The following is a 12,803-nucleotide window of genomic DNA, read 5'->3' as shown; positions in this document are numbered from 1 at the left end:
GCCTACCAATTTAGGGTATATATTTGGTTAAATATTTACCAAATCATATTATTGATTTAGGACTAAAGTGAATATACCACTTGATGGTTTTTTTTATGCTCTTTACAAATATAATAATCATTTTTTGTCAGAAATGAATTTTATCCCCACCCCTATATATACCAATTTGGGTGTATATTTGCACATTAGGGGGTGGGGGTAAAGTTTAATCTTACCTCCCGTTTACATCAGAAATAAAATATACCCCCACCCCCCTAATGTGCAAACATAAACCCTGAATTGGTATATACAAGGGTGAGGGTAAAATTCATTTATAACAAAAATGATTATTTGCACAATAGGGGGGGGGGGGTGAGGGAAAGTTTAAACTTACCTCTCATTTACATCAGAAATTAAATTACCCCCACCCCCCTAATGTGCAAATATATACCCTGAATTGGTATATATAGGGGTGGGGACTAAAATTCATTTCCAACAAAAATGATTATTATATTTGTAAAGAACATAAAAAAAGGCATTGAGTGGTATATTCACTTTAATTGTAACTCAATAATATGATTTGGTAAATATTTACCAGTAGATCTCCAGAAGAGGACATGCTAGAAACAAAAGAGATGTTTATTTTAAATCTAAATCTTAAATTGCAGCTAGGAGCAGTCTAAGGATTTCTTGGGTAAGGTTTATGTTAACAGACTAATCAGATTGATAAAAAAAACATACCTCTAGCATCAGAATTTCATCCTGAGTCCAAATGTAACACTCATTTCTGTTGCAAATTATTTTCAAAATTACTTCTAAGCTTCTTTAAGTTTCTTCAATTTTCCTGTTTTTTTTTTCACAGAAATATCATGGCAGCAATTCAATTTGAGAAATACTAAATTTTGCTGAAAGCTCTGATTTGAATTGTAATATACTGAATCTTGTTGAGTGGTGATTTGATATAAAAAATACTAAATCTTGTTGAGCGGTGATTTGATTTGAGAAATACTAAACAGTTTGAATTATTCATTTTTTGGGGAAAAACTTATCACAGTGCTGCCACCAAAGTGTTGCAATGCTGCTGGTGCATCACAAGCGGCATGTGTGGCACAAACTGGCACTATGAGCATCCAGTTTCAAACAGTTTGTGGTAACAAACTGTAAGCAAGGAGCAACCCAGCTCAATAGTATTCAAATTTCTAAAAAAACTGAAATTTGATACCAATGGAACATCAACAGAATCAGATTTTTATGCTGATTTCAAATATATAAGTTTCATCAATTTAGTCTTACCCATCAAACTTTACAAGACTGAAAAAAATGCTTTATTTTTGAAAAAAGGGGGAAAAAACCCCTAAAAGTCATAGAATCTTAATGAAAACACCATCAGATTCAGCAAATAAGAAAACCCTACTGTACAGGTTTCAAGGTCCTATCTGCAAAAATGTGGAATTTTGTATTTTTTTTTGCCAGAAAAAAGATCACAGATACACATTTATTTCATTTTTTTCCAGGGGTGATTGTCAGTAGTCCTAGAATATTGCAACAGCACTCATTCAAACAGAAATTAAAAGTTATAGTGCCTATTTTAAGTAACCAAGAAAATTTGAGGGCAACTAGGCCCCCTCCCACATTCCTTTTTTTTCACAAAGTCAGCTGATCAAAATATTGAGATAGCAATTTTTTTCAGCATAGTTGAAAAATTTGATAACTATGTCTTTGAGGATGACTTAATCCCCCACAGCCCCAGGGGAAGGGCTACAAGTTATGAGCTTTGCCCATTTTAAATACAGTATTGGTTATTGGGAAGTATACAGACGTTTTCAGAGGGATTTTTTAGCCCTTCCCCTGGGGACTGTGGGGGATTAAGTCTTCCTCAAAGAAATAGTTTTCAAATTTTTTGACTATTACTGAACAAAATGGCTGTCTCAATATTTTGATTGGCTGACTTTGGGAAAAAAATGAATGTGGGAGAGGGCCTAGTTGCCCTCAAATTTTCTTGGTTACTTAAAATAGGCACTATAACTTTTAATTTCCGTTTGACTGAGCACTGTTGTGATATTCTAGGACTACTGATGATCACCTCTGAAAAAAAAAAAAAAATGAACATTTGTGATATTTCTTCTGGCAAAAAAAATTCCACATTTTTGCAGATAGGACCTTGAAACCTGTACAGTAGGGTTTTCTTATTTGCTGAATCTGATGGTGTTTTCATTAAGATTCTATGACTTTTTAGGGTTATTTCCCCATTTTTTCCAAAAGTAAAGCAATTTTTTTCAGTCTTGTAAAGTTTGATGGGTAAGAATAAACTTGATGAAACTTATACATTGAAATCAGCATAAAAATTCGATTCTGTTTATGTTCTATTGGTATCAAATTTCAGTTTTTTAGAGTTTTGATTACTATTGAGCCAGGTTGCTCCTTGCTTACAGTATGTTACCATAAACTGTTTGAAACTGGATGCTCATAGTGCCAGTTTGTGCCACACATGCTGCATGTGGTGCGCCAGCAGCGTTGCAACACTTTGGTGGTGGCACTGTGATTGGGTGATGGAATGAATGTCATATTTGGATTCAGGATGAAATTCTTATGCTGGTGGTAAGTGTTTCCCAAAAGAAATGAATAATTCAAACTGTCTAGTATTTTTCAAATCAAATCATTACTCAACAAGATTTAGTTTTTTCATATCAAATCACCACTCAACAAGATTTAGTATATTTCAACTCAAATCACAGCTTTCAGCAAAATTTAGTATTTTTCAAATTGAATTTCTGCCATGATGTTTCTGCAAAAAAAGAAACCCAGGAAAATTGAAGAAACTTAAAGAAGCTTTGAAGTAATTTTGAAAATAATCTGCAATAGAAATGAGTGTTATATTTGGACTCAGGATGAAATTCTGATGCTAGTGGTATGTTGTTTTTTTTATTCATCTGATTAGTCTGTTAATATAAACCTTATCCAATTTCTCCTTGTAGAGCTCTTGAATGATAACTAGTTGTATGCAAGGTTCACTGGTGACCAGGTGCTGCTCCATCTTCAGTAGCATCCCAATTGAGTTTACACTTTCTGGAGGACCACTCTGCATCTTAGACTCCATTTAAAAACATCAATAGATTTAGCAGTAATTGTTACATTAGATAGTTTGTTCCAATTGTTGACAATATTTGTTGAGAAGAATTAAGTACAGACTCTAGATGTTGTAGGCTGCTTGACAAGTTTCATGTGATGACCTCTAGTTCTTGAATTGGTACCAACAGGAGGGAATAATGCTGAGAGAACATTAACCCTCAATAGCTTAAAGGCTATAATGGCATCCCCTCTATTTCTCCTGTAAACAAGTGTAGTGAGATTCAGCTTTGATAGTCTTACAAGGTAGGAAAGCTCTTGCATGCTGGATGTCACTTTAATGACATGTCTCTGCACATCTTCAAGAACCTTCATGTCTTCTTTAAAATATAGAGAGGCAAGAGACATTTCAACTTCAAGCTTAGGATGCACAAGTCCTTTGTAAAGAAGACTGATTACTTAGGGGAACAAGTGGAATGGCCTAAATAAAAATAAGAGCAGCAAGGATTCAGTTTGCCAAAGTGAATGATAAGGCACTTAGCAACATTGAATTCAAGAAGCCAGGCCTCAGCCCAATGACCCAGCAGTTGAAGATTATTTTGTAGCAGTGGCTTGATCTCACAGGACATAGCTGGTCCAAAAAGTTTCAGGTCATTTGCATAGAGTTGATTTACTGCTGATAATGGAAGAAGCATCATTGGTCAAGATACTAAATAGTGTAGGACCCAAAAAACTTCCTTGAGGAACTTAACTCAGGACTTGCATATTGAGGATGAAAGAAAGCTATTACCAGAGTCACCAAGCAACTGAACACACTGATTTTGCAAATAAAGAAAATCAAGTATCCAGAGAAGAGATTTCTCTTCAAGCTTTACTGTGCATAATTTAATTGGATGTGAATTGTGACACATTTTGTCAAAAGCTTTAGAAAACTCAAGCAGAATCATCTCAGCAGGTCCCCCATATATCAAGCAACTTGGTGATGTGATCATATGATTCAAGGAGATTGGAGATTGGTGTCAACAGATCTACCAGAACAAAAGCCATGTTGTGAACTGTGTAAAACATTGTTTGCTTCAAGGTGTTTAACAACTGCAGAATTGATTATTCTTTCAAGAACCTTAACAACTGCTAATGTCATGCTGATGGGTCAATAATTTTCAGCAAGGTCCTTACAACCTTTTTAAAAAATAAGGATGATGTGTGCAGTTTTTCAGTCCTGAGGTAGTTTAGAAAAATTTAATGATAGTTTGAACAGCAGGGAAAGAGGTTGAAACAAAACTGTATGACATTCATGTAGGATACATGGGTGAATACCCTCTGGACCAACAGATTTATTCAGTTTGAGGGATTTAATCTCCTTTAGAACCAAAGTATCTGTAATCAGAATTGGTTTCTTATGTGATACATCATATAAAGGAGGTGTAGGATATACAATACTGGAATTGGATGAAAAAACAGAAGAGAAATATTGGTTGAAAATTTCAACTTTTGGCTCAGGATCAGCAAGTGATTTACTATCATCCAGGATATCTGGTATTATGCATCTGCTGCTACATTTTTGAGTGGCATAATGCCAGAAAGATTTATGGTTATCCTTAACTTCCTCAACCAGTTTTTTGTCAAACCTTCTCTTCAAATTCTTTATTTGATTTGTTGTTTGATTACAAAAGGATTTGAAGACTAGATAATTTTCTGTCATCTTATTTTTTCTATAGTGATTCCATGCTCTGTGTTTTCTATTGATTAACTTGCTTACTTTAGTAGTCAAAAAGGGTAAGCTTTTTGCCTGAAAAATTCTGGTGCATGACTTTTCAACATTTAGGATTTCTGTTTTTACATTTGACAAACTCTCATCAATATCATCAGTAATAAGCTTTTTTCACTTGACATTGGCAAGTTTTTCAGAGACTAGTTTTTAGTTTAGATATTTTGGTTGCTTAGAAGAAGGTTGTTTGGTAGGCAGACATAACTGTGAAATAATTACTACATGGTTGCTACTACCAATAGGTGTGGTTACTACATCCTCTATAAGAAGGTCAGGGTTACTGAGAATAACCAGATCAAGAGTGTTGGAGACTTGACCTTCCCTGAAACGAGCTGGTTGTGAGATTGTTTGACAGAGGGAATTATCAGAGAGGGTAGACAAAAAAGGAGAATCACAAAAACCAGATCCATTAATCCATTAAATTTCAGGAAGGTTAAAGTCCCCCATAAGGACAAAATCATAGCTTGCAAATTTGGACATCACATGAGACAACATGGCAGCCAAATTAGATTCAAAGTCCAAAACACATGGAGTGCTGGGGCTTCTGTTAACAACACCCACTGCAATTGAAATTATTTGATTGTGTATTTTAATCCACACAGACTCAAATTCCATCAGTATTAAGAGAATTGAATTGAATGAGACTAACATTTAGTCCATCTCTTACACAAAAGCACACTCCTCTGTGGCAAAGTGGGGAATTCAGATTAGAAAATAGTTGGTAACCATTGATTTTGATTTTATCAGGAGATAAGACTAACAAGGTATTTTTTGGTGAAACTTCTGTAATTGCTGCAATGTCTACTCCTTCTGATTCCATATGAAAGGAAAGTTCAGAGAGCTTATTAGGGAGGCTATCAACATTGGAGCTAGGGATTCCCTGAGAGGTAGGAATGTGAGAGGATGCAGGAACTAAAGAACTGGTAAAGTTGTTGGATATAGCTCTATGATACAACAAACAAGAAACATCAGGTAAGCAAGTGTTTGCTGAAGAAACAAGAGAAATGTCAGCATCAGACAGGGAAATATTATTATTATGTTCATTACTAGACTATTGAGAGACAAGAATTTGGTGATGCAAGTCCATAAACATTTAACAGAGGTAGAAGGAAGCACAAACATTAATGGGGCATGGGAGTGGTTGGGGGATTACTCCATTTGGCAAGTTTTTTTGAATGATGGCACCCTTACAAATTATCAAATCTGCCTCTCCCTTTGCTTTTCTGTATTTCAGCTCCTCAACTAGAGCTTTGTGCTTTATGTGATCCTCCTTAGGACTATCACCATAGAAACTGATTGATCCTTTTGTTTCAAAGGATTTCTGTATTATTTGCCTTCTTAATTCAGTTGATGGTACATAGAAGAGAAGAACACTGGCACTCAGAACATGCTATCTGACAAACATCAGTTTCAGTTAATTTGGTTGCTGGAAGTTGAGACAATTTAGAAGACACTGTAGAAACCACTAGGTCCTTCACAGTTGAAATGGAACAAACTGATTGTAGAGAACTTTCTATATGTGATACCCTGTTTGCAATACCACTAACCTGGGCAACAATGTCACTTTTAATGTCAGTTCTCTGTTGGGAAAGTGTTTGGGTCAACTTACTTGTGGTGGCAAACTCCTTCTTAAGATCCTCCCTGAAAGATTTCAAGGAATTGTCCATAACACAATGCTAGCTTATTTATCATAGCTTGCTCACTAGAGGGGGGAAGAGGGGGGTTAACTTTGCAGGCCATACATGACCAGGAACAAGTAAGGGATTGCATTATCTTGCTTAATAATTTATATTCTCCAGGGGACAGGTAGACAGGTCCAGACATTCATCACAGATCCACTTCTCACAAATATCACACTCTATAACAGAGAATCCCTCATCCAATTCTGTAGAACAGGCAGTACGTCTATCATGGCCTTTAACTGGGCTTATGTGTTTTCACTTAGCCTTGCTGGACTTAATATATTCAACTAAATCAGCAAATGAAACTAATCAAAATATAGAAACAACAAACCTTAGCCAATTGTCAACAAATTGGTTCATTATGTAGACTCAATTTGGTAGGCTATTGTTGTTATTTTGCTTATATAAACAATGATTATTATGGTGGCACTATGAATCATATGCTGAAGAAAGAAAAAGCTGTCTACAGCACTCCCTATCCAGTTTAGACTAACTTGAGGAGCTCTAGTTAATAGATGGCAGGACTGTATGGTAACTGAAGTACCCTAAATCTGGAGAATGGTTAGATATTTTATTTTCTGGTCAATTTCTTTTGATAGATTAGACTTTTCTGAACAGTTTGGTATATAGGAGTTTATTATTTATGCACTGTGTCTTTTTGTATTTCACAGACTTTGGCAACTGGGATTTATTTCACTGTTAATAAATTCATCATCATCGTCACTCAATATAGGTGGCTAATTACATGTTCTGGGCTATTTTATTGTTTAAGTTGTATTTGTGACAATTGAACCCCCTCCCCTCCTATGTTGACCTAGGCTATATACAAAACAAGACTAGTGCACAGTTAGGCCTGCTCAGCAGGAAATACCTTAAATTACCATAAATCACATTGTCCAGCAAAATAAGGATTACAGGTCTGTGAAGATAGGGAGCCATTCACTCAATAGCATCACACTTTGTCTGTTATGGTTTAATGAACTAATTCTTATCAACAATAATCTTAAAGGCAGATTGGAAAATTGTCTATTGAGCAGTAGTGGATGCATACTCTAGTATCTATCCTCTTCTGGGATAACTTCTTGCTATGCCCTCTTGTCCTGGAGGACTCATCAAACTGAACGGACTTTTGATAGGAGTCACCATTAAAAGCTTATAAGTCATTACAATGTCACCTCTTCAATATCAGTCCACAAGCATTAGGAGCTGTTATTTATTTATTTAGTTACCTTAAATTACCTTAAGTCACACTTGCCAGCAATAGGATGAATCCTGTGTCTGCCAGCTTCAGTGATGATATTGAGTCCTCTGTGGGGTCCCAAGCAGTCATCCATGGTTTATTGAGCCACTCCCTATCCACTGATGACGTGAATGCCTCCATGCTAGTTGAAGTCACTGTTTTTTCACTGAGGAAATTTTATTATCTGACAACTATTTGAAAAGAATTTGTTCCTTAGTCTGGTATTTGCTTGTTCCCAGAAAAGCTTATGAGGGTGACCACTAGTTCTCTTTGAATTGTCCAGTTGGAAAAGGCCAAGAATAGTATCCTCAGCATTTAGAAGCTTGTATACTGTAACCACATTGCCTTGTTTGTGTCTATACATTAGAGATTGTATTCTGAGCTTATGGAGATGGGATGGATATGGGACATCACAGAGGCCTTTAATACATTTTGTTGCCCTCCTCTGATCTAATTCCATTGCTGCTTGGTCAGTCTTGTGAACTGGCAGTGCAACACGCATTGCAAATTCTAGCCTTGGTCAAACTTGACTCTTATACAGCTTAGTAATAGCATTTGGAGGTCTGCTAGGGAAAGTTCTTTTGATTAAGCCAAGTGTCTGATTAGCCTTTGCAATAGTTGCTTGTGCATGAATATGGAAATTCAACTTGTCATCTACCAAGACACTAAGATCTCTCTCTGCATGACTGCTAGAAATAGTTTTGCAAGACCCATCACTACAATTCATATGGTACTTAGTGCAGTAGCGTATCCAGGGGGGGGGCCGGAGTGCCCCCCCCCCAAATTTTCTTTTCTTCTTTTTTTTAAGTGCCAATGTAGTAAGTTCAGAAATATTCACGCTTTTAAGTTGTATACAACACCTCTTCTTTTTTTCATTTCTTGTTAAATGGCTATTCATTTCTCCAGCAAGTTTGTGTCATTATTTTATCATAAAACGTGCAGTAACCTCCTATAATCAAACAAGATTTCAAAAAAATTGTCTCACTATTTATCCTCCAAAGCTATAAGCACTAGCTTCTCTGCAATGAATGAATTGCAATATGAACTCGGACTAATAGGTAATGGTTTATTAAAAGGTTCAAACGTTGCTATAATTCCAGTGTAAGCTAAGCACTGAAATAGAAAAGTCATATGAGATAAAACAAAAAAAATTACATTAAATTACAGCAAATCACATGTCCAGCGAGATATGGTGGTTTTGAGCCTTCTGTAGGAATTTTATCGGGGGCGTTCCAAGGTTACGATTTGACATCCGAATTCAGCTTCCATTCAGCATTGGCCGAGTCCTGATTAGCACCTTTTTAGACAGCGTTTAGAGTGTTAAATTAGACGGTGGCTTTAAATTAATAGTTCCAGGGTGAAGCGGAATAGTCTGAGAAAAGCTGTTTGCCATTTTGCGCGATGCAACGGTGTACCTGTAGCTACTTGATGTGTCCTCTTGAAGTAATCGAGAGTGACTAGGAAAAGATATGACTTAGTTGGTCATATCCTTGAACCTTAAGAGTTGCTATTACGTCACCTCTTTTCCTACAGTATACCAAGGTAGGAAGTTTGAGCAAGGTGAAACATCCGTCGTAAGATCTGTCTTGAAATACAGAGATAGGCTTATTTGCTCTTATTTGGATACTCTCAAATACTTTCACATCCATCTTATAGTACAGAGAGGCTAAGGCCATGCCACATTCTTGATGAGGACAGACAAAAGCTTTGTATAGTTTTGTAATAACTCCTAGCTTCTGGTGGTAAAAGTTTCTTTTATGAAGCCAAGGGATTGGTTTGCGTTTCCAGCTCGAGCTCCTGTGTGGTTATTAAAGATCAGCTCATTGTCAACAACAACCCCCAGATCCTGCTCCTCACTGACTGCCTCAAGCTGGATATCTCCTATGCAATACGCGTGTTTCTGATTAAACCGTCAAAGATGTAGAACTTTACATTTTAAGGTATTGAACTGTAGACATCAATCCGATGACCATCTATATAGCCTGTCCAGATGTTCTAGCGTAGTTGATAGATTAATGTTGATTTATTCATATGATAGCTTGTAGTCATCATCGTATAGCGTCAAAGGATTCTTCAGGTTCGTTGTAGGGTTATTGATACACATGCTGACAAGCTTAGCTAGTTCTAGTTAGTTCTTGTAGTCAGATACTAATATGAAACTCGTGCTTTACTTGAAGGGCGGTTTCTCGAGTTTTCTGTCTGAGGAAATCTAACCGGCTCTGCAGTAGCGAAACAAATCATCGGCCAATGCATTGCGTTCGGCTTAAAAATGGAGAAATTTGTGGGGGCCGGTTTTGATGGGACCAGCAACATATCTGGCTGCTATTCTGGTTCACAGGCAGAAATTGTGAAAAAATATCCACATGTGATCTATACCCACTGTGAGTTGCACAGAATAAATTTGGCTTTATGTAGAAATTGTCGGGTGGGGCTTGTTAGATCAGCCTTGCTTCTATACCGCCGATAACGTCATTTTTAACATCCTCGCCAAAAAGAACCACTAGATCTGTAGAAGCGGTCGCTGTCGTTTGTCCCGATAGTCCTTTGAGACTATTTGTGAAGTTGAGCAGAACAAGATGAGTGGATCCTCCCAATTAAATTATAATTTATAAGTCTTTGTATTGTGTAATCACTTACATACTTAAGGAAATAGTTGGTAGAATACAGTACGAATTTATTTCAAAAGCGAATACGCTGGTTTCAGCACTAACTAAACTTAGTTTTGTCTTCACGATGTCTATGCTAGAGTTTGTAAGTGCTACAATGCTCTCTGTTTATAAGGCGCTGCAAGCTGAAGATTTAAACTTATTTGAGTTCTGTCGAAATCTTAAGCTATGTTCTGATAATTCACCTCAGTCAAAACGAAAAAATTTTGAAACAATTTTTCAGAAGGCCTGCGACCTTCTATAAGAGTTAAATGTGGCTCCGAGTGTACCAAAGTAGATTTACTGAAGGTCCATCAACAGTATTGGGTCAACCGAGGCTTATTATCTCTACGTATAGTTCGAACCTTACATTGCTTAATTTAGTATAGGATTTGATCAAAAGTTTTTGCGCCACCAGCAGGCATCTATAAAAATCAGAAGGCTTTTACAAGCTAACAGCAAATCATTAAAAATTATTGAATTTGTGGACGCCGTTGCTGTTTATCAGAGACTTCACGGGGGTAGACGGGCGCTCGCATGTAATTTCGAGTTCTTTGGAAACAGAAGTGACTCGGAATTTTTGAGAAAGCATGAAATGTTACTTCGACTCTTGCGTCACGTGATGCAAAATTTCCACCATGCCTTCAAAGACTTTTGACAATTTTTCAGACAATACCAGTGATTACCGTTTCTGCTGAGAGCAGATTTAGCAGTCTTAAGTGATTAAAAACCTATCTGCGAAGCTCAACGGTTGAAGAGGGTTTGAATAGACCAGCCCGAATGAACCTCAACCATGATATCCAGGATAATGCTGACCAAATTTTCGACTGATTTGTAGCCAAAAAAGACCGGTAGCTGCTACTGTGAGAGGTTATGTCGTCTTTCATTTCATGTTTCTCTAAGTTCAGTTGATTACTTTTCTTTAGCTTCAATTGTTCTTTATTCTCTATAGACGATCTTAACATCAGTGCATTTCTTACTTTCATGGCTGCTATATGAGGTAGACTGAGGCCCTCACCTCTCCGAAACCAAATTCTAGGTAATTGGCTTTGATATAATTAATTTTTTACTTATTAGGTTCTCTAAGGGTTTCATAGGCAAATATAGGCCTAGGGAATAATGCACTTCTTTTTTTATATTTTCTAAATTCTGCCAATTCGTGGCAGTTCCAAAACATCTGCTCGCCCAAAATAAAAACTCCCAGTGTTTCTAACCTTTTGTTCAATTCTGACTTTGTTGGCAAAATTTTGTCATCCATTCTAAAACAAACAAAGTCTACAACTAGAAATGCTCATGACAAGTGTGTAGTTTTCATTTCTTTACCTAGATACCCCCCCCATACCTCCCGCCTGAAATCTTGCCCTATGATAGATAATTTTCTTGCTCACATGACTGCCATAAATAGGTAGACTGACGGGCCCCCCCGAAACAAAATCATGGATACGCCACTGACTTAGTGTGCAGGTTTTCCTTCCCCAGGTGGAGAGTCTTGCATTTTGCTGCATTGAATTCAAGCTTCCAAATATTAGTCCAGTGAGTGAATTCATCAAGGTCTTGTTGTTTTGACTCAATATTTTCTGCTGTGTCTGAACAACGAATAAGTTTTGAGTTATCAGCATAGAGGCTTACTTTGCTATTAAGGATTTTTGGCACATCATTTATATATATATTGCCAAAACTTAGTGTGCACAGACATCAGTTACCATTGGGTAACTTACCCAGTAATGGTAAGTTTTAGGTCAAGCTTACTTGTAAGTTTAAGTTTTTGATGAACAAAAATGTTCCCAGTTGAAACAAATCTATCTTTGCTAAAATCTATTGTAAAAAAAATTATTCATAAGATTCAATGCATGAGTCATACCCCCTTGAGCTTGTGCTGATATTGCTCTTTTGGACTACCTTTTTATCATTTCCTGCCTTAATAAGAAAAAAGGGATACACAATAACTCAGTCAGTCTGAATAAATAACAAAAGCTTATAAGTCATTACAACATCACTGCTTCAATATCCACAAGCATTAGGAGCTGTTGTTTATTCAGTTAATTAATTAAAAAAAGCTTTTTCCACAAAATAAGTTTTTCAAAGAAAAGTAAAGAATTCCATTAAACAAAAAATGAGCAAAACTAAAATCAAATAATCTACCAAGCATGAAACTACCACAAATCAGCACTGATAAATAAATGAAACCCAAAACGACAGAAATTACAATAATTAACCAAGTCAAACTCAAAACGAGCAGAAATTAGCATAAGTTGGGCACAAGACCCCTATGCCTTCCCAAGGCCAGAACAAAATTTGTACTTTACTGAAAAATTGCAAATGAAAGTGCATTGTCAGTTTAATATACATATACTGATATTTAGTAATCAAAATGTTAATATTATTTTATTTATTAAAGTTATAAAAGTAAAAACCTTAATATT

At 36.3% G+C, this 12,803-nt stretch overlaps 1 protein-coding gene across 1 annotated transcript in view; it reads left to right on the top strand.

The window, feature by feature from the left end:
• Nucleotides 1–12,803, top strand: part of LOC148939868 (dnaJ homolog subfamily C member 1) — a 68,093-nt gene that overhangs the window by 1,016 nt on the left and 54,274 nt on the right. The gene's annotated exons all lie outside the window — the stretch shown is intronic.

The sequence above is a fragment of the Artemia sp. Qi Xiang Cuo genome, chromosome 20 (genome assembly GCF_049724085.1).
Source record: "Artemia sp. Qi Xiang Cuo chromosome 20, ASM4972408v1, whole genome shotgun sequence".
Taxonomy (NCBI): Eukaryota; Metazoa; Arthropoda; class Branchiopoda; order Anostraca; family Artemiidae; genus Artemia; species Artemia sp. Qi Xiang Cuo.
This window is presented reverse-complemented; position numbering and strand designations above follow the sequence as displayed.